The sequence below is a fragment of the Pristiophorus japonicus genome, chromosome 4 (assembly GCF_044704955.1).
Source record: "Pristiophorus japonicus isolate sPriJap1 chromosome 4, sPriJap1.hap1, whole genome shotgun sequence".
NCBI lineage: Eukaryota > Metazoa > Chordata > Chondrichthyes > Pristiophoridae > Pristiophorus > Pristiophorus japonicus.
In genome coordinates, this window is record NC_091980.1 from 90,783,302 (window position 1) to 90,805,197 (window position 21,896).

At 45.3% G+C, this 21,896-nt stretch overlaps 1 non-coding gene across 1 annotated transcript; it reads left to right on the forward strand.

Annotated features, from left to right (window-relative positions):
- Positions 1 to 16,141: 16,141 nt before the first annotated feature.
- Positions 16,142 to 16,233, forward strand: trnac-gca (transfer RNA cysteine (anticodon GCA)). The gene is given in 2 exon segments: positions 16,142 to 16,178; positions 16,198 to 16,233. It is a non-coding gene; the product is annotated as a tRNA-Cys (tRNA).
- The last annotated feature ends 5,663 nt before the right edge of the window (positions 16,234 to 21,896 follow it).

Sequence of the window (21,896 nt, forward strand, 5' to 3'; positions counted from 1 at the left end):
TTTTCTTAACTCACCAGAAGGTTTTTCGGGAGTGGTCACATACGCCGACCTAGGAGAAATTTTTGGGGGGCAAACTTCCATAATTGACAAAAACTGGCGCAGACACCAGGTTACAATGATCCAGACACCATGACGCAAAAAAAAACTAAAAAATTTGTGACTAACTGAGTTATGCTGGCGCACAATCTTTGGGGAAAATTTAATTTTTAAACTTATGCCAAAAAAAGCGGCGTGCGCCAAAAAAAGGGCGCAAATCACTGGGGAAAATTGAGTCCATAATCTCTAGAGTTTAGAAGAATGAGAGGTGATCACATTGAAAGATACAACATTCTTACAGGGCATGACAGGGTAGATGCAGAGAGGATGTTTCCTCTGGCTGGGGAGTCTAGAAGCAGGGGTCACGTTCTCAGAATAAGGAGTCAACTATTTAGGATTGAGATGAGGAGAAACTTCTTTACTCAATCAGAGAGAATCTTTGGAATTCTCTATCCCATATGGCTGTGGATGCTTAGTCTTTGAGTGTGTTCAAGACAGAGATCAAAAACTTTTTGGATATTAAGGGAATCAAGGGATATGGGGACAATGCGAAAAAGTGGAGTTGAAATTGCAGATCAACCATGATCTTATTGAATGGCAGAGCAGGCTTGAAGTGTTGAATGGCCTACTGCTCCTCCTAATTATTATGTGTTTATGTTCACTTATGTAAAGAGAATTCTAGTCTAGCTGATTCCTAAGCAATGAAAATAAGTCACAATATTTAAATACATGCCTTGTCTATTTTTATTAAATTCAGTGAACCTGCAGGATACTAGTTATTAGTATTCATAAGTTCTTAATCTAGCTTCCAAATAAACTGAACGTGATCAGTAGTCCCATCCTGCTTGTTTTGCTGCAACCCAATCTGACATTCTACAAAATCATACAAACTTACGTATTCAAAGTAAGTGGTGGACTTTCCACTTTCTAATCACATTCCAACAAGCTATAAGCCCATAATTAAGTTTAATAATGTTCTGACAACCATTGCTCAATTCTGTTTTTCATAATTTCTTATCCCTCTGACACACATTTTTTCCAATCCTATTTGATAAATACTTTCCAAGCCTTACATCTTCTACTGCACCCTCCATTCCTCTGATTTTGGGTTGCTTATTGTCCATTTTGCTTCACATTAGAAGCTAATCATTATGCCCCTGCTCTCGAGAGCTCTTCACCAAAACACTTTGCATTGCTACCTCTCTCCCTGATTTCCAGTGTCTCATTAAACCTGCCTCTTTGACTATGCCTTTTGTCTTTCCCCCTAAATTCTTCCACTTTATTGGGTCAAAATTCAGTTGCTACCGCCTGCTGATAATGCCGGTGTTGGGTGTTAAATGGGCGTTAGACGGTTCAGACTGGTGCTGGGTGCTGTTGACGCCTTTACTAAATTCGGTGTTTATTTTTTAAGGCCGTTAAAACGGAGTGTACTGCCGGCTAACGCCATGGAAATCATGACGTCAGTACCAGTACAATGCCTCTTTGGCACCCTTCTCGCAACAGTTGCTTTTGCCGCCTCACTTAACGGCTGCCGTCAATGATGCCTGAAAAAGTTGGACTGCACAAGACAGAGAAACAAATCTGGGGCATTATTTAAAGGGAGTTGCAGCCGGGGCTCAGAGGTCTCGGTCAATGCTGTCGGGTGTTTCCATCGCACTGCTGTTGACTCGTCAGATTCAGTATTAGTATCTGGGACACGTTGTTGGGTTCCATATCGGAAATATGTGAAAGTTGCATTTCGCTGTGACCTCTGCAAAGTGATGGGGTCAGTGATCGCACACCACATCGTCCTGCAGCAACGACTTGAAAGGCATCGGCTGCAGAGGCAGCTTAGGGCAAATGTGGATCCTCCCCAGAGGAAACCTCCCAGATGGTGAGGCAGGAGGCCATACAAATGCAGGGTTTACTGTACGCATTACTCTTATCTTGAGATGTCCGAGAAGTACAGCTTAGGGTGGCTGAGGCTCCACAAGGAGTTGGTCACGGAGCTTTTCAACCTTCTGCAGACATACCTGGCAGCTGACATCACCACTAGGAACTCGCTGTCAGTGGCAGTGAAAGTGACAGCAGCACTCAATTTCTATGCTACCGGGCCTTCCAGTCTCTTGTAGGTGATATATGCAACATCTCGTAGTTTGCAGTACATTGCTGCATTTGCCAGGTTGCGGACACTCTGTACAGCAAACGAAAGGACTGCAACAAGTTCAGCATGTCGAAGGAAGATCAGAATGAGTGCTCCCATGATTTTGCCAGGATAGTATGTGTTATATATGTATACTTGTATTTACCCTGTACAGCCACCAGAGGGCTCACCCCCTGGAGTCCCAAGAGATCCAATAATACGTTGGGAGCACAGGTATTTAAGGAGGTCTCACAGTTTGGAGAGGCACTCTGGAGACCTGCAATAAAAGATGAAGATCACACTTTACTTTGAGCTCACAGTGTTCAGTCTGACTCTTTCTCCATACACAACAACTGGCGATGAGATACAGATAGTGAACCCAAAGATGCAGAGAACAGTGGGCATCCTGGAGAAATTCTCGGAGGGAGATGATTGGGAAACTTTTGTGGAGCGACTCAACCAATACTTTGTAGCCAACAAGCTAGATGGGGAAGAGAGCACCGCCAAACGTAGAGCGATCCTCCTCACCGTCTGTGGGGCACCAACGTATGGCCTCATGAAGAATCTGCTCACTCCAGCGAAACCCACGGAGAAATCGTACAACGATTTGTGGACACTGGTCCGAGAGCATTTGAACCCGAAGGAAAGCGTTCTGATGGCGAGGTACCGGTTCTACTCCTACAAAAAGGTCTGAAGGCCAGGAAGTGGCGAGTTATGTCACCGAGCTAAGACGTCTTGCAGGACATTGTGAATTTGAAGAACATTTGGAGCACATGCTCAGAGACTTTTTTGTACTTGGCATTGGCCACGAAACCATACTTTGCAAACTTTTCACTGTAGAGACCCCAACCTTGAGGAAGGCCATAGTGATAGCCCAGGCATTCATTGCCACCAGTGACAATATGAAGCAAATCTCTCAGCACACAAGTGCTGCTACAAGTACTGTGAACAAAGTGATGTTGTTTTCAAATCGTAACGTACAGGGCAGGTCACACATACCTGCAGCTACACGTCCGCAGATGTCTCAGAGTCCACCATCAATGGTGATGGATGCAAGGCCATTAACACCTTGTTGGCACTGTGGGGGGGTAATCATCATTTCGATTCATGCCGATTCAAAGAGTACGTTTGCAAGGCTGTGGAATAATGGGACACCTCCAACAAATGTGCAGGTTAGCTACAAAGCCTGTTAAACCTGCAAACCACCATGTTGCAGAGGAGGACAGATCCACGGAGGATCACTACGAACCAGAGCCTCAGATTGAGGAGGCAGAGGTACATGGGATGCATCCAATCACCACGAATTTTCCCCCGATAATGCTGAATGTTGAACTAAATGGACTCCCGGTGTCAATGGAGCTGGACACGGGCGCAAGCCAGTCCATCATGGGCAAAAAGACTTTCGAAAGGTTGTGGTGAATCAAGGCCTCAAGGCCAGTCTTAACTCCAGTTCACATGAAACTAAGAACTTACACGAAAGAACTGATTCCTGTAATCGGCACTGCTACCGTAAAGATCTCCTACGATGGAGAGATGCACAAGCTATCACGCTGGGTGGCACTGGGCAATGGTGCCACGCTGCTTGGCAGGAGCTGGCTGGGAAAGATACGCTGGAACTGGGATGATATCTGAGCGCTATCGACCGCTGACGACACTTCCTGTGCCCAGGTCTTAAACAAATTTTCTTTGTTGTTTGAACCAGGTATTTGGAAATTCAAAGGAGCAAAAGTGCAGATCCACCTAATTCCGGGGGTGCGACCCATCCATCACAAGGCGAGAGCAGTACCGTACATGATGAGAGAAAGGGTAGCGATCGAGCTAGACCGGCTGCAAAGAGAGGGCATCATTTCCCCGATCGAGTTCAACGAGTGGGCCAGTCCTATCGTCCCAGTCCTCAAGGGAGATAGCACCGTCAGAATCTGTGGCGATTATAAAGTAACTATTAATTGTTTCTCCCTGCAGGACCAATACCCACTACCAAAGGCCAACGACCTCTTTCTTACGCTGGTGGGAGGAAAGATGTTCACGAAGTTGGATCTGACTTCAGCCTACATGATGCAGGAACTGCAGGAATCATCGAAGGCCTCATCTGCATCAACACGCTCAAAGGTCTTTTTGTTTATAACAGATGCCCTTTTGGAATCCGATCGGCGGCGGCGATGTTCCAGAGAAACATGGAAAGCTTACTGAAGTCGGTCCCGCACACCATGGTCTTCCAGGACGACATCTTGGTCACAGGTCGGAACACTGTCGAGCATCTGAAGCACCTGGAGGAGGTTCTTAGTTGACTCAACTTCGTGGGGCTCAAGTTAAAACTTTCGAAGTGCGTTTTCCTGGCGTCTGAAGTGGAGTTCCTGGGAAGGAGGATTGTGGTGGACGGAATCAGGCCCACCAACGTGAAGACGGAGGCAATCGAGAACGAACCAAGGCCACAGAACATGATGGAGCTGCGGTCGTTTCTGGGATTCCTGAACTACTTTGGTAACTTCTTATCAGGTCTCAGCACACTGTTAGAACCACTGCATGTCTCACTACGAAAAGGGGATGAATGGGTTTGGGGCAAAAGCCAAGAAAATGCCTTTGTAAAAGTGAGAAAATTGTTATGCTCAAACAAATTGCTTGTGTTGTACGATCCATGTAAGTGTTTGGTACGAGCATGTGATGCGTCGTCATATGGCATCGGGTGTGTATTGCAACAAGCTAAATGATTTCGGGAAACTGCAACCGGTTGCTTATGCATCCAGGAGTCTGTCTAAAGCTGAGAGAGTCTACAGCATGATTGAAAAAGAAACATGTCTATGGGGTAAAGAAAATGCATTAATACCTGTTTGAGCTAAAATTCGAATTGGAAACTGACCATAAGCCACTTATATCCCTGTTTTCCGAGAGTAAAGGGATAAATGCCAACGCATCGGCCCGCATCCAGAGATGGGCACTCACGTTGCCCGTATACAACTACGCCATCCGCCACAGGTCAGGCACAGAAAACTGCGCTGATGCTTTCAGTAGGCTGCCATTGCCCATCACGGGGGTGGAAATGTCGCAGCCCGCAGATTTAACCGTGGTTATGGAAGCATTTGAGAATGAGCAATCACCCGTCACTGCCCGGCAGATCAAAACCTGACAAGCCAGGACCCCTTATTATCTCTAGTCAAAAACTGTGTGCTTCACGTGAGCTAATCCAGTGTCCCAGTGGAAATGAAGGAAGCGATAAAGCCGTTCCAGCAACGCAAAGATGAAATGTCTATACAGGTAGACTGCCTTCTGTGGGGCAATTAAATAGTGGTCCCCAAGAAGGGCAGAGACATCTTCATCAATGACCTTCACAGTACCCACCCAGGCATCGTAATGTGAAAGTGATAGCCAGATCCCACGTATGGTGGCCCGTTGTCGATGCGGACTTAGAGTCCTGCGTTCACAGATGTAATACATGCTTGCAGTTAAGCAATGTACCCAGGGAGGCGCTGCTAAGTTTATGGTCTTGGCCCTCCAAATCGTGGTCTAGGGTACACGTCGACTATGCAGGCCCGTTTTTGGGTAAAATGTTCCTTGTGGTTGTAGACGCGTACTCCAAGTGGATTGAATGTGAGATAATGTCGGCTAGCACGTCCGCTGCCACTACTGAAAGCCTGCGGGCCATGTTTGCCACACACGGCCTGCCCGATGTCCTGGTGAGCGACAACGGGCCATGTTTTACCAGTGCTGAGTTCAAAGAATTCATGAACCTTAACAGAATCAAACATGTCACATCTGCCCTGTTTAAACCAGCGTCCAATGGTCAGGCAGAGAGAGCAGTGCAAACCATCAAGCAAGACTTGAACAGGGTAACTGAAGGCTCACTGCAGACTCGCCTATCCCGAGTCCGGCTTAGCTACCGCATGAGTCCCCACTCACTCACTGGGATCCCACCTGCTGAACTGCTCATAAAAAGAGCACTTAAGACAAGGCTCTCGTTAGTTCACCCTGATCTACATGAACAGGTAGAGAGTAGGCAGCTTCAACAAAGCGCATACCATGATAGTGCAAATGTGTCACGCGAGATTGAAATCAATTATCCTATATTTGTGTTACATTATGGACAAGGTCCCAAGTGGCTTCCCAGCATTGTCATGACCAAACAGGAGAGCAGGGTGTTTTGGGTCAAACTTTCAAATGGACTCATTCACTGGAAACACTTGGACCAAATCAAACTCAGATTCACGGACTATCGTGAGGAACCCACCTTGGACCCTCCAACCTTTTTTGATCCCCCAACATACACACCAGTGGCAACTGGCACCACGGTTGACCACGAAGCAGAACCCATCATCCACAGCAGCCCAGCACGGCCCAACACACCAGGCAGCCCAGCAAGGCCAGCTGCACAGTAGCCCAGCGAGGGCCCAACAAATGATTCATCAACATGAGCTTTCACACCGAGATGATCAACCAGGACAAGAAGGGCCCCAGATCGACTCACATTGTAAATAGTTACACTTTTGACTTTTGGGGCGGGGGGAGGAGGGTGCGGGAGTGCTGTTATATATGTATACTTGTATTTACTCTGTACAGCTACCAGAGGGCTCATCCCCTGGAGTCCCAAGGGATCCCATAATCCCTTGGGAGTACAGGTATTTAAGGAGGCTTCACAGGTTGGAGAGGCACTCTGGAGACCTGCAATAAAAGATGAAGGTTACACTTTATTTTGGGCTCACAGTGTTCAGTCTGACTCTTTCTCCATACACAACAGTGTGCTTCCCCAAGGTTCAAGGAGCCATCCATTGTACTCATCTGGCATTGCGGGCCACGCCTCACCTGGCCAGCTTCTTTACCTGGCCATCTGCTGAAGACACCGCTCCCACCCTCCAAGCCTCCGTGCATACAAATGACAACAAGACTGTGACAAATGAAACTAATTTTTACTGACAGATAACTACATCGTGTGCTGTGAAGAAGCAGTAAAGGACACCATCATCCACAGCAAACAATAATTGAAACCAGTCCACTTGAAACATTTCCAACCACATGCACGTGCAACTATTCACATTACTTCATCATGGAAGAAGGACAGCATCTCTGGCCAGCATCACACAATTCATTATTGGCTCATTCAGCTGTAACTATTTACATTAGTTCACATTCGAGCAAGGTCACCATTTCTGGCCACTAGCACACACATATTTATCGGCTCCTTCTCAGTGCTTTCGCACCCCTTCCCTTCTCCCCCCTCCCAGGCCTACTGCTCCTCCTCAATGGACTCTCAGTGCCTGCAGCAAGGCTGGTAGACGGTCGGTGTGTTGGCATCACTTCCGCAGCTGATGGCCTAGCAGGATGTTCCACACCACCTCGGGCCCTGGAAGGGCCGGCTGCAGACTGCATCACCTCAGCATGGGCGGCAGCACTCTGTAGAGAGTGGCAGGGGCAAGGGCTGAATGATGTCGTCCTGAGAGAAGACATCACATTCTAACAGGTCCAACACACTGCTAGTGCCCAGGTAGAGCCTCAACACCTGGAGCTACCTGGCTGAGCACAGATTGCTGCTGTGCATCGCCAACGTTAGTTCCCCGTGCAATTGATGGGGCCCCAGACATGATGGCAGCAGTCAGTGCCTGCGTGGATTCAAGTTGGATTTGCATCAGGGCAGACTGCGACTGCAGCACATCACAGAGCTGATTGATGCCACCACGCATTGATAACATGACAGTCTGCAGGCCTACCATAGCATCAGCCTGGTACTCAATGGCTACTGCCACATCAGCCATAGCCCGTGCCACCATTTCTGGGATCCCATGGTCACTTGAAGCATCCAACATCTACCAAGGATGGGCTCGATATGCTGCTGAAGCACAAATGCAATCATTGAGGTGGCCTCCAGCACACTCAAAGCAAGTGCATTGACACTCTCGGGCACCCTTGACAAAACATCCATCCATCAGATCGCTGTGTATCTGCAATGACTGTCTTACAAGATCCTCTAAGTCAGCCTGATCATCAGAGTGCTACTGAGCATCAGTCAGGTGCACACTCACCCTTGGGAAACTGGCCCCCTGATCTCCTCTCCCCTGTGGCATTGCTGCAGGCCACTGGATCCTGGAGAATCACCCACCTCCATCTCCAACCTAAAAGCTGCTGGCCCCGCTCTGTGAGGACGCTGAATCCTCTGTCATGTCTAGAGCGATGTCCTCCACCTCCTTGTCCTCTCCACCGTCACCCACAGTGGAAGGCTGACGTGCAGGCACCTGGCCGTCTGAGTCATCGTATGAAAGCACAAAGGCTTTACCTGCAGGGAATGGGGTCAGGAGCGGCAAACGCATTTGAGAATGCCACTCTCATGGAAAGAGCTGAAGGTTTGTGGTGACAGGCCTAAGTGTCCTGCCGGATGCTGCAAAGGAACTCAACATACCATCACTGTCCCCAGGGGGGTCGGCCTCACCCACCTCCATGGCACCAACTTGAGCGCCCATCAGGACTGAGATGCGTTCCTCGAACGGAGTCAAGTTCTGGAGTTCAGACTTTCCTCCTGCAGTCTGCATCTGCTCCCTGCGGTTGTGGGTGAGCTTGTCCTGTGAGATTAAAGAGAACGTCTGAGTTAGAGGCCTTCTATCAGTATGTCCCAAGTGCCTTACATAGTTTAGTAGATGTAACTGTATGAGAGACTTCACAGTTCGATGTATTTTCCATTCGCTGTATGGATTTGCTGTGGCAATGCTTGAATTAGGGGGCCAAGACCTACCAGTAATGGGGAGGCTACTGTCTTCAAGATGCATATGAAGAATAAGGAGTAAATAACATGAGGGGTGGGTCTGCAGAATCCAGTAGCAAGGTTAACAGCGCATTCTGGCCCTTGCAGTGGGTGAGGCTTCAAATGGGAATCTTGTATCAGGCCTCACCCACATAAAGCATGGATGCCGAAACATATTGAGCAGAGAGTGCACATTGAGCTTGGAGCTCAGCATGTTGATGGTTCAAATTTAAGATACTCACCCTCACCAGCCGCATCATTTTTGAAGGCATTGCGTGGCTGTCCTGGCCACCGTGTCACTCACCTGAGATTTAACTTTATGTGAGATTTCCCTCCATAGGCCTCTGTGATTTGGTACCAGCCGTTTCTCCAGGGCATCAAGGAGGGCATCCACTGCAGCGTCCGAGACCAATGGGCACGCTGACAAGCTGCTGCTGCTAGGTCTGCCATCCTCACTGTCTGAGTGAGTGTGCAGGAAGTGAATATACCCACGAGGCATTGAGGAGCCCAATCAACATCTCAATGGAATCCAAGTGGTGCCACCAATTCTGTGGCGTAGCTCCAAATACTGCCCAGTGCCCGGATATTGAGCCCACGCTTAACAGCCCACTTAGCACTGCGTAACACCTCCAAGTAAGTGTGCAATGCCATGATTTAATGCTGCTATCCACTCTTAGGCATAAAAACTGAATTTTGCGTTTGGGGTCTGCTCCTAATGCCCTGGCGATAAAAAATTCTCTCAGCCGGTGACAACGCCTCAAAAATGGCATTATCAAATTTCGACCCCTATGTCTCTCATCCAATTCTCCTGCTTGCTAAATGATCTGGGATATCCTTCTATATCAGGAGAGCTGTATAAAAGCAAGTTGTTGTTGGGTATCCTCTGCTATTGCCACCCTCTCATCAGTGCCAGGAGTCTCCTATGCTTGAATCATGAGGGTACTTTCAAAGATGCACCCAGAAGTTACTTGTGCAGGGTTTGATGCTGGCTCTGGGCTTATGTTGGCACCTTGGTAACTCTGCTGCTCCCGTGCCTGTCCTCACAGGATGCTGATACAGGGGTCCTCTTCAGAGGCACAATAAGCAGCTGAAGGACTGAAAAGTATGGACCTCACAACACCCAACAGATCTCTGTGTCCCTTCTTCTATAAACACCATGTGCACACTATTGGCTAAATACTGCAGTCATAAATGGTGATAACCAATCATCCATCCTTCCCAATCCTTGAGAGATCAGTATCTTGTGGAATGCATTCCAACTCAAGGAGCCTCCAAAGGGGCAGCCAGTAGGGTAGCTCCACATCCTGCACCTGCTGTCCTTCAACAGTGCCCACATCTTCCACCACTTCCTCACCACTGTGCTGTGCAATGTTCTTTAATTTCACCTGTCCTTCCACATCCTTTGTGTAACAGCATGTGGTGAGATCGGGTGCTCTTGTGCACCACTTTGGCTCTGACTGCACCCCATAGTTTGCTGCACCATTAACTGTGGAGAGAACGCAGAAGGGATATTTACAAGTGCATTTGTACACTTAATACATTCCAACTTTGAAAACTAGCAAAAATAGCTTTAAAAAAGCTGACATACTCCTCTCAGATGACAACCAAAAATACTTCAAATATAAGCCAACAGTGTGTAAAAACAAGTAGTCACATTGAAATTGCAGTGGGACATAAGCTTATAACTTAAGCTGTGAGTGCACTCTAAATCTTCTTTCTTTTGCATTGGAGGAAATCAAACTAATGAGCATGAAACCATGATGGCACATGATTAATTTTCTCATGGGATCTAGGAGAAATAGATTTTTGACACTGTCTAATACATTTTCCAACATTTTGAAGTCTAAAATGTACATGGACATTGAAGTTCCATAAATTTATTGAAAATCATTCTCTACTTACCTTTGAAAACATTGTTTTTCCTTGTATTTTGAATTTATTTCTCCAAATAGCAGTAGATAATCTATTATCGAGAGCAATGGTTTAATTTTTATTTGAACCACTTGCCCAATAGAAAATATTAGATTTGAAGCTGGACTCAATGACCATAGGTTCCTTCCTATTGGGTCTGTAGGCAGAAAATTTAGAATGTGCATATTTATTCCAAATGTTTCTCCACCATCAGCAATTAGTAAAGCACTTCTAAGAGATTTGGGGCATGTTGCTTCAGATTTTTTAATTTAAAAATGGTGTTTGTCTGACTTTAAAACATTTTTGTTTCACAATGAATAGATTTTAAATCTAAAAAAAAATAAATGATACAAAGGTAAAATACTGCTGGAATCTGAAATATAAACAGAATGCTGGAAATCTCAACGGGTCAGGCAGCATCTGTGGAGAGAAAAACATTAATGTTTCGGGTCGATGACTCTTCATCAGGACTAACGAATATTCAAAAGGAGTACATTCTTAAGCACTGAAAGGGGGAGGGGAAGAAAGAACCAAAGGGAAGGTCTGTGTTAAGGTGGAAGGTAGGAGAGATTAGAAAGAGAAAAGGATGATGGGCCGAATTGAAATGGTAATGACAGAAGTTCAAAAAAGGTCAGTCTTTTTGCACTAACTTGACAGGTGCGAGTGATTACTGATGATCCTTTAAATAACATCCCTGTTGCCGGCTTCCCGGTGATGCATGCTAGCTCCCCCTGTCGGAGAAAAATAAATGATATTTGGGTTTTCAACAGACCAACCAGATCATCATTTCCCCAAAACCTACCTCAACAATTGCTCCTCCACCTTCTCAAAGTCACACCACTCCCCACTTCAAAGAGGCACTCTCACCACAGTTCACAAGACAAAAGAAAATCTTGGAGAAAAAATTGTCCCCTTAGCGCCGCCGCTTACCACCAGTAGATGGCGCTAATGCGGCGTTGAGACCAGTACCGTCAGGGCGAGGTGATTCCACCCACCCCGTGGTGCTGCCAGTAACAGCTATTGCTGGGAACCTCAATGCCAGGGAGATTGTGATGTCAGTGAGTGTGCAACACTCGCTGAATGCCCGATTTCCCAAATTGATTTTGTTCACTTACCTGAAGTAAACACCGACAGGGATAGCTGGTGTGCAGCACCGGGAAGCTGGCTGGAAGGACGTTATTTAAAGGGATCACTAGTAATCAATCGCACCTGTCAGGTTAGTGCAATTTCAGTGACTTTTTGTTAGTTTCAGTTATTGCAACAGTTTAATTGAGTAGTTTCAAGGTTCTTTTTCATCAAGTATCTTGTTGCAAGTACAAAGTAGCTACATTTATTCTTCAAAGATTCAAACTGCAACACTTGGTAAGATTAATAGGGGCTGTCATGGCACCTCACCCTTCAGGATTTATGGCAGAGGGAGTGTCGACAGCGAAAAAGAAGGGAACATGTGCACAGAGGGAGGAGGATGAGGATGAGGTGGAAGAAGACAAGGAGGAAGACGACGAGGAACAGGAGGGAGAAAGGAGGAAGCTGGACAATCGGGCTTCCGGACAGGCGGTCCGCGATGTGATGTGTCACCTCCCTCCACATAATGCGGCAGACTTGTGGAGAGGACCCCCTGACAGTTGATGGATACAGGACTGCCTGCCTTCTCTCCAGCGCTAAAACCAATGTCTCCAAAGCTTCACGGGGAAAACCTGTGGGCTCTCTCCCTGGGGTGGTGATCTGTCATGAGGATTTGTAAGTAAGTACTTCTTCTCCTTGTCCTTCTTCTTATGGATGTTGAGGCAGCTGCATAGCCAACAATGCTGAGAATGAGGTGCTGCAGCATCAACAAACCACCCTTATAATTAGTGAAAAAATCCTGTGGCAATCATGATTAGACTGCGATTAGACTGCACTCAATATTGGTCCAGCCTTTAGGTGTAACACCAATGAGCTTGGGCTTTTAGACTTGATTTAAGACTGTAATCATTTTATTGAGCAATGAGGATGAATTTTGCATGCAGTCTAGAGCACTTGCGCCTGGTGGTAATTCACCATCCTTTGTCCTCACACCGCCCATTTCTTGGCTATAATGAATTTCTAGCCCAGATCAATCCCTCCCCCACCCCTCCTCCCTCAGCTCTTAGTAGTGTACCCTCCTTCTTAATGGGAAGCAGGCCTTGCATATTTAGCACTAAATACGTACCTGATTGCCCCGCCAATCTAATGTCGTTGACCAGGAACTACTCAGTCCTCCTTGATGTTGGTGATCTCATTAGATTTGGAGGAGGGACCTGAACTTTTTGAGGAGGTAGTAGACAATGGCCCAGACATTGGGCTACTTAACGCCACGAGTTATTGCCACAATCCTGGAAAAAATGGCAGCTGCCATTTTAACACCCTACTCTGCTGTGGGACTCAGCGGCTGTCATTTTGATGAGGGTGATAGCGCTGCTGTTAGCAGTGCTGGCCCTGGAGATGCAAATATGGAGACCATAATATCAGGCTCTGTGAACTTGGACCATTGTGCTGGGTTTAGTGCTGAGTCCTACGTTCACTCTGACGTTGACTGACAGAGGTGCTGTCAGCACTTCTTAAAGGGACACACACATCTTTCAGGTAAGTTTAAATTTAAGCTTTTCGATTGGATTTTTTATATTTCATTTCAGCAATAGCTTAGTACAATACATATTAAATGCTTTTAAAGTGGGCAGGGAGTGCTGTTGGATGCTTGCAAGGCCTCGGATGGTAAAGGAAGGCCCGAGAAGACAGCGAATGCTGGAAATACTCAGCAGGTCAGGCAGGGAAACCAAGTTCATGTCTCAGGTCGAGATGCTGCCTGACCTGCTGAATATTTCCAGCATTTTCTGCTTTTATTTCAGATTTCCAGCATTTGCTTGCAGAGGGAAGAGGAAGACACAGATGAGGAAGAAGCAGAAGAGGAGGAACTCAGACAACCCCTTTATGGCCGTGATATCTGGGATAGAATGATCTGACTGCGAGAACCATTGACCACAACCCAAATTCCCCTTTCAACATTTGTCCCACACCTTACCTTCCATCTGTTATTGACCATCACAGTGTCCTTTTGGCCACAATGCTGAAATAAAAGCAACCAGAAAGCAAACTTTTCAATCCAACTTTATAAACAGTGCTATTCCAGTGGCTGCAGCATGGCTAGAGGAAGGATGCTGATTTTCAATGGGATACACTGCAAATGGCCTTGCTGGTTGACCTTGAGGAGCTGGTGGCTGGGATTATGAAATTGAGTGATGGTGTTTCTTCTTCTTCATTTTCCTCCCATTCTTTTTGGTCAACCACTGGCTGGGCAGGCTGCATTTCTTGGGTGTGTGAAATGAGGAAGGTACAAGGGTAGAATTGTGCTGATGGGAGGGCAGGAAAGCAAGAGGTGTATACCAGAAGGAGGATAACGTATGAGGATACCAGCATCTTGTATCCTTTCAGACCTGCCACTGACCAAGGGCTCAGCCATGCTACAGCCAAGAATGGCCAACACCATCTCCTCTAAGCGGGAAAGGTGAAGCTCGGTGTGCCTCCTGTTTGGTACAGATTGTTGATAGGTGAGTGATTGGTTGGTGGGGGTGATTGAGAAATGTTTGAGGCTAGTAATGCAGTTGATAGAAGACAACTTTTGAAAATGCATTCACTGACCTTGACCACTGGTCTGAAATCATGAAGCTTCTTTGAGCACTAGAGCCAGGTAGTGGTCACCTTGGTGATCTGCTCCCACATTGTTTCTTCTGGAGGGCCTCCTGGCACCTATGGGTAGAGGGGACTTCTGTTGCAAAAAGATGAAGTCTTGCGTGCCCCTTCCCGTAGCTTGTTGAGCCACTTTTCCCATTTTTTTAGGTGCAGAAGTGGTTTGCTACAACTGAGTGGCTTGCTCGGCCATTTCAGAGGGCAGTTAAGAGTCATCCACATTGTTGTGGGTCTGGAGGACAGCAGATTTCTTTCACTAAAGGAAAATAGTGAGCCAGATGATTTTTTATGGCAATCCAGTAGTTTCAAGGTCACCATTACTGATACAAACTTTTTATTCCAGATTTAATTTAAATTAACTGAACTTAAATTCCACAGCTGCCATGTCTCCAGATTACTAGTTTAGGCCTCAGGATTACTAGAGCTGTAACTTAACCATTATGCTACTGTTCCCACACTGAGGAAAAATTTTGGATGTTGTGCACAAGGACTTTAGGAAAGCCTTTGACAAGGTGCCACATGGGAGATAACAAGAGAAGATTAGGTGAACTACAGCAAACCCGATGAATAATTGGCTTGAAGGAAGAAAACAGAGAGCTAAAGTTAAAGGCAATTTTTCAGCGTGGTTGGAAGTGGGTCGTGCTGTCCCACAGGGATCAGTTCTGAGGCCACTTTTTTCACTGATTTGAATGATTTGGATATAGACTTAAAGGAAGTAGTGTTGAAATTCGAAGATGATACCAAAACAGGAGGTATAGTTAATTCTTCAGAAGACCAAAGGAAGTTACAAAGGGATATTGTTAAGATGGAGGAATGGACTTAAAAGTGGCAAATGGAATTCAATGTCAGTAAGTGTGAAGCAATGTATTGTTTATAATAAATAACAGCAGTAATTAGACTTTGAATAGAAGTAGGTTCGGTGCTGTGGAAGAACAGAGGGATTTGGGAGTACAAGTTCATAGGTCTAGAAAAAGCTAATGGAATTCTAGGTTTTGATAACAAGAAATATGGAATATAAAAGCCAAGAGGTAATGATGAGCCTATGTAAAACTTTAATAAGATCTGGTTAATGTCTGAGGCAGAAACTACATCAACATTGTAGTTTAGACTGAAGGATGAATGAAAAGGAGATGAAGGGATATGGGAATCGTGTGGGTGAATGTGATTCGAAAGATTTTCTCGTGCGCAGGGTAAATGCTGATATGTACTGGTTGGGCTGAATGTCCTGTTTCCATATCGTGACTTTACTTTATAGCTCCAGTTTGAAATATGCACATTCAGGATCATATGAATTCACACAGTTCATTTCTGATGTCAACCTCACCCCTACAGAAATAGAAACTGTTTATACTACCTGATACTTTCAAATTGGTCATTTTTCATGCCATAAAATGAGGAAATTATTTCAGGATGACTCACTGATCCTGCAAGAAGAATACTTAAACTAGAACAGTGCATGGAAATACTATAGTATTAAAATGGAAATCACAATCAATCTGCAATAATTGATAGCAACTTGCACTAGTTCTTATGCCATTATCTGTGGTCAGTGTGGCCGAGCAGCTTAAGGCGCTGCGTTCAGATTGCAGTCTCTTCTAGAGGTATGGGTTCGTATCCCACTTCTGACATTCATTGTTAGCTGCTTCCCTTTGATAGCTCAGTTGGTAGAGCGGAGGACTGCAGTGAAATACAAAGCAAAGTCATTCTTGGGTGGTTGGTTCGATTCCGGCTCGAAGGAACTTGTGTTCTTTACTCTGTGCCTTTCAGTTCTGCGTGGAGGGTTTTCCTGTATGGGTTGCTCCTGCACACTCTCAACGTGCCATCCTTGACTGCTGTCTGGACATGCCACGGCACACCATCTTGCCATTTGGAGGAGGCGGGGGTCCCCGATGGAGTGCACTCTATGCGGGAGTCCTCCCACTATTTAGTGGGGACTTGGCCTGGAGGCTGGTGCACAGAGCAGTCCCGTGCAATAAATTTTTAAGCCGGTTCACGGGCTCCCAGGCCGCCTGCAATTTCTGTGGTCTGGAGGAGTCCGTATTCCATGTTTTTATGGAATGTGCGAGGTTGCAGCCCCGGTTCAATTATTTAAAGGGGCTGCTCCTCAATTTCTGGTTGCACTTCAGTCCCACACTCCTGATCTTTGGGCACCCAGTGCGGAGAGGAGAGGGTAGGTCCGAAGGCCTCCTCGTAGGACTGCAGCTGGGCACGGCCAAGGGTGCCATCAGCTGGTCCAGGCAGCGGGTGGTCGAGGGGGTCATTCAGCCCGACTGCCTGCCTCTCTTCCGCGCTTACATCCGAGCCAGGGTGTCCCTGGAGATGGAGCACGTGGTGTCCACCGGTACACTTGCAGCCTTCCGTGAGAGGTGAGCGCCGGAGGGACTGGAGTGCATCATCACCCCCAGCAATAAATTTTAATTTGATTTTATATGTTTTAAAGTTTAATTTGTTTTAGTGCCGGTTTTAGTGTCCCCCTCCCCTTTTATATGGGGCACTTGTAAAATTTATGGTTTTACTGCCCAAAAAAAAAAAAAAAAAACCTTGCAATGCCATGGTGTACCCCAAAATACAATTAGTCTGTGGTTATAATTAGCCAGTAAATTAATTTCTTAAATTGAATTAACGCATTGAACAGTTTATGAATCAAAAGATTATCGGACCATTCTCAGAAATGAGTTACTATACCAATGTTTTATTTCCAGAGTTAGGCTTTGCTTATATATTAACTAATATATTAACTTATAGAAATATGCTACCAAAAGAATTGCGATGTTGAGAGGTTATTCAATGACTTGATATACCAGTCTGAGAAAAAGCACCTACAAATTATTTTGCCTTTGTAATGATCTCTTCCAGATTTTAATTAAATATAGAGACCTTCAACCTATCCTAGGTTTTATGTTCAATATTTCATTATAAATGTAGTTAGAAAAATATTTCAGTGCTTGCTAATTTATTATTTTATTTTATGAGGGTATATCAATTTCTCTTATATTCTAAGGAATGCTGTTTAGTAGGAGCAGTGACTTTGTTGGAGGATTTACCTTTGGAAATTGCTGAATAGTGCAGGCTCAGAGAGCAATTTGTTTGCTTGTCATCTGAATTTTGTTCTAATTCTTCTGAATTGTTTGCCTGAAGTATAATCTTTAATGGGGGGAAAATTGCCATTGGAGGGTCCCTTTGGACAAATGCCTCCGACCCGAAATCTTTTTACAAAACTGCCTAGTAGTCTCGGAGGAACATAGGATTCTGGACGGAGGCCTCCATTCACTGTGCAGCATACGGGAACATTTTTTCCAAGTACATATTCGTATCCTGGAATCACGTGGGCCTGGACTACCAATCTCTGTTTTTACGAGCTCCCATTACTATCAATGAGAATACTCCCCTAACACAAGAAACAGAACACAATAAATGAAAACAAAACCTCACATTTAAAATTAATGGAAATTGAATGTAATTTAATGTTTTTTAGAAAAAAAATATTTTTTGAATTAATTTTACATGTGTTTTAATAGGATTGAAATAAATTTACCGTAGCATACAGCATTTTAATATAAAAATTAATTTACAATTTCTTTGTTTTAAAACTCTTATGCTGGTAAAAGTAAGCATTCATGCCAGTTAGGATGCACAGTAAAATTATATTTTGCAAAATAGAGTGGAAAATCCAGGCCTGTAAGCCAAAGGATACTTTGCACTGTGTGATAAATTCTCACAGTTCCCCTATGCACAAACCACAATGGACTTTCAGATTCATGAGGAAGGGTGTGGGGATGGGACGTGCTAATATGTTAAAATATCCTAAAGGATCTGAGGTGTATTGCCTGTCCTCAATTTTGTCTGATGTCAAAGTGTATTTGCTATCAATTTCTTTCTATTTATAGGATTTATGAATTAGACATCAATTTACATTAGGACAAAAGGAAACCACCCACTGACTCCAAAGAGATGATCCAAAAATAATAGTCTATAAAATCAAAAAATGGTCCAGGTAATACATTAAATTTCCGCCAAATCGGGCACAGGCATTTCTTTATATGCAAATAGTCTTATGTATGGTATATGCTATATGGATGCGCAAAATGGAAATGATATGCACCATGGTTCCTGAAACAGCTTGCCTCAAATGAGTATAGTAATGCAGTATGGAAAATATGATCCCAGAAGTTTCAATGTAACAGGAAGCAATATTACTTCAGCACTTGATAAAATAAATAGTAACCTGCATAATTTGCTAATATTTTTAAACCTTTTCCCTTGAGTTTTAAAAATGGTGTTATCCTTTAAATATGCAATGCATAAAAGTTGTAAATACTTTAGCCGTGGAATATTAAAAGCATATCAACTCAAACATAGGAATTAGTTCTAAATAACATCAACTACATGAATACAACTTTAATGATTTTGCAATTTTTTTCACCTATTTTCTTTTTGAATTCTCCACCTCCCTAATCTTCACCTCTGCAAACAGCTCCTTAAATCACACATTAATTGATTAATGACTCAAGCAGGATGGTGGATGAGTGGCTGAAAACTATTCTGAAGCTTCTTATAAGTAGAAAGCTCCGTGGATCAGCAGGACGAACATATGGGATCAAACACTGCTGGCTTTATGTTGGATGGAAACTGGTGGAATTTATAACAATTAGTATCAGTCTTCAGCAGGACCAGGCTGGTAGCAATAAGTATAAGAGGTGATTTTCATCATATTTAGCACCACCAATTTGCCTTCATTAACAACACTGGAGTCTGCATCCCACAATCACAACTCTCTGCATCTCACAACCTGAACTTCCTACATTCTGTATTTTATAGTCTCTTGAACACTCTTAGTTCAACTTAACTATTTATTTGGGAGATCTTAGACAGCCATGTGGAGCTTACGATGGCGTTCCTTCACAGACCCGCTTTCTCAATACAGTACTTCCTAATTAGAGGGTGTTATACATTATATCAATGCCTCCCAACTAGAGGGCGCTATACATTATCTAGTTACACCTTTCCTTTCATAACAAACAAAAATGAATTAAAGTTAGCTTCAAAATAGTTAACTTCTTATGAATACATGTATTAAACAACTACAAGTTTAACAAACAACAACAAAACTCTTGTCTTATTAATTCTTTATCCGAGTGTCCAGTGTACATGATTTCTTATTTCTGTACATAGTGTTCCAGGTATTTTGGTGTTGTGCAGATTCTGTTACTTCACCTCAAACTGGTTGTTTCGGTTCTGTACACTGATCATTTTAGTCCCTTTAACAATGCTCCGAGGGGAAATATCAGGCAACATATCCCTGTTTTCACGTGTTGTTGAAGTGCTGTTTCGCATGTTAGTTGGCTGTGTAGTCAGCAGATCGTGTGTGGGTGTCACTGAGATCACTGGAGTTTCAATGAATGTCTCAGCGCTCTTTTTCAGATGTTTCCTATTTCTGCCATACTCACAGCCATTGTAGTGTATGTAGGCACCTTTAGTAATGACTCCACGAGGCAAGGTATCGTACTTGAACTGTGCAGACCTGCAGTTCTTTATTAGCAGCTCCTGAGTGCTGCCAACAAGCTGTGTGTTCCTTTTTATACTTGGGTCTCCAGCAGCAGCACCCTCTGGTGTACAGGCAAGGTGTGTACAGTGTAAGGGTACATTCAGTGTTGCAGACATCACACAGTAGACAGGCATGCATACACAACAACACTTCCCTCCTAAGCATTTTTCATATCCTTCTTGTCATGCCATGGGGAGGTGATCAGTGGTGGGCTATGGGAGGTTGTGGTGAGGATTGTGTGGTTGCCAGGTGTGACCCCTGTGCTGGAGGCTGGCCTCATACGTTTCCCCTCCCTCACACACAAACCAAGTGGATGTCACTGCTGGGGGAGGTAGCCACGGCAGCAGGAGGTGGTGGGTATACACTGTGATGTGGGGTGGTGGTGGACAGGGCCACAAGACTGGGTGGGCTCCTTGTCTACCGATTGGGATGAAGGTCAGGTCATCCCAGGGTTTGCCATGGAAGCTGGAGGGTATTGGCCTCATGCCTCTGGTGTTGGCCCTGGTGGCCAGGGGCTGTAGGGCTGGTCTGGTGCAGGTTGCCATTGGTGGTGGCTGGGCTGTGGTGCTCTTTTCTTCCACATGCTTGTGGTGCTGCAGCCATTTTGTGGTCTTGCTGCAGGTAGGCTGTGGTGCTCTTTTCTTCCACAGCACCACTTCGCCTGATGTGGATCTGGTTCATCCAATTCCTGCCCAGCAGCGTGGGACCATCGCCAGCTACAATCCACAGGAGGAGTTTGTGCAACACACAGCCCTGGGAGATCTGGATGTCTACACTGCCAACGATTTGGATTTTACCTTTGGTATAGCGAGCAGCTTTGCCTGGTCAGGAGACAGTTTTGGTCGAGTGGCAGGATTCCTCCAAATTTTTTCAAAGGTCTTTTGGCTCATCACAGACTGGCTCGCCCCAGTGTCAATCTCCATGGAGGCTGGGACCCCATCGATGTCCACTTCCATTGTCCATGGAGAACTTCCGGTGGAGCAGGTAAAGATTCCATACTCTTCTCCCAGGGTTTGAGCAGCTTCATCTTCATCTGTGTCGGAACCCCGGTGATTAGCCAACTCATCAGAGACACAGTGAGTTCAGCCTTTTGTGCACATTCTCTGAAGGTGCCCTTTTTCTTTGCAGCCTTTGCAAGCATAGTTTTTGTAACGGCACCGGTGGGCCCTGTGGTTTCCTCCACAGAGCCAACAAAGGGCCATCCGGTTTGCCCCATGTGGCGGACTCAGGGTTGCGGGACTCGGGGCAGCATTTCTGCCTTTAGAAGTGTCCATACGGTGCACTGCACTCGCCGGTTTAGAGTCCTGGGTCAGTATTCGCCTGGAGTCGCTGGCTGAAACCATGTAGGCCTGGCTCACTTGAATTGCTTTCTGCAGGGTGACCGTGATGTCAGCCGAGAGCAATTTGTGTAGGAGGCCTTCGTGGCCGATTCCGATGACAAATATGTCGCTTAGTGCTTCATTAATGTGGTCGCTAAACTCACACAGTGCAGCTAGTCTTCTTAAGTTGCAGCATACTTGGCAATTTCTTGGCCCTCAGGTCGCTGGTAAGTGTAGAACCGGTGCCTGGCTGTGAGGATGCTTTCTTTCGGTTTAATTGTTCCTGTATGATTGTTACAAGTTCCTTGGTGTTTATCTTCTCCGGGGCTAGTAAGTCTCTGACGACACCGTAGATGGTGGACCCACAACTGCTAAACAGGATGCCCGCCCTGCGTTTGTTCGGTAGTGTAGCCGGTGTGTCCCCGTCCAGGTCATTGGCTATAAAGAAGAGTTCCAATCTTTCCACAAGAGCATCCCAATCTTCCCCCCCTGTAAATTGCTGAAAGTTGCTGAGGTTAGACATGTTGACTGTTGCTG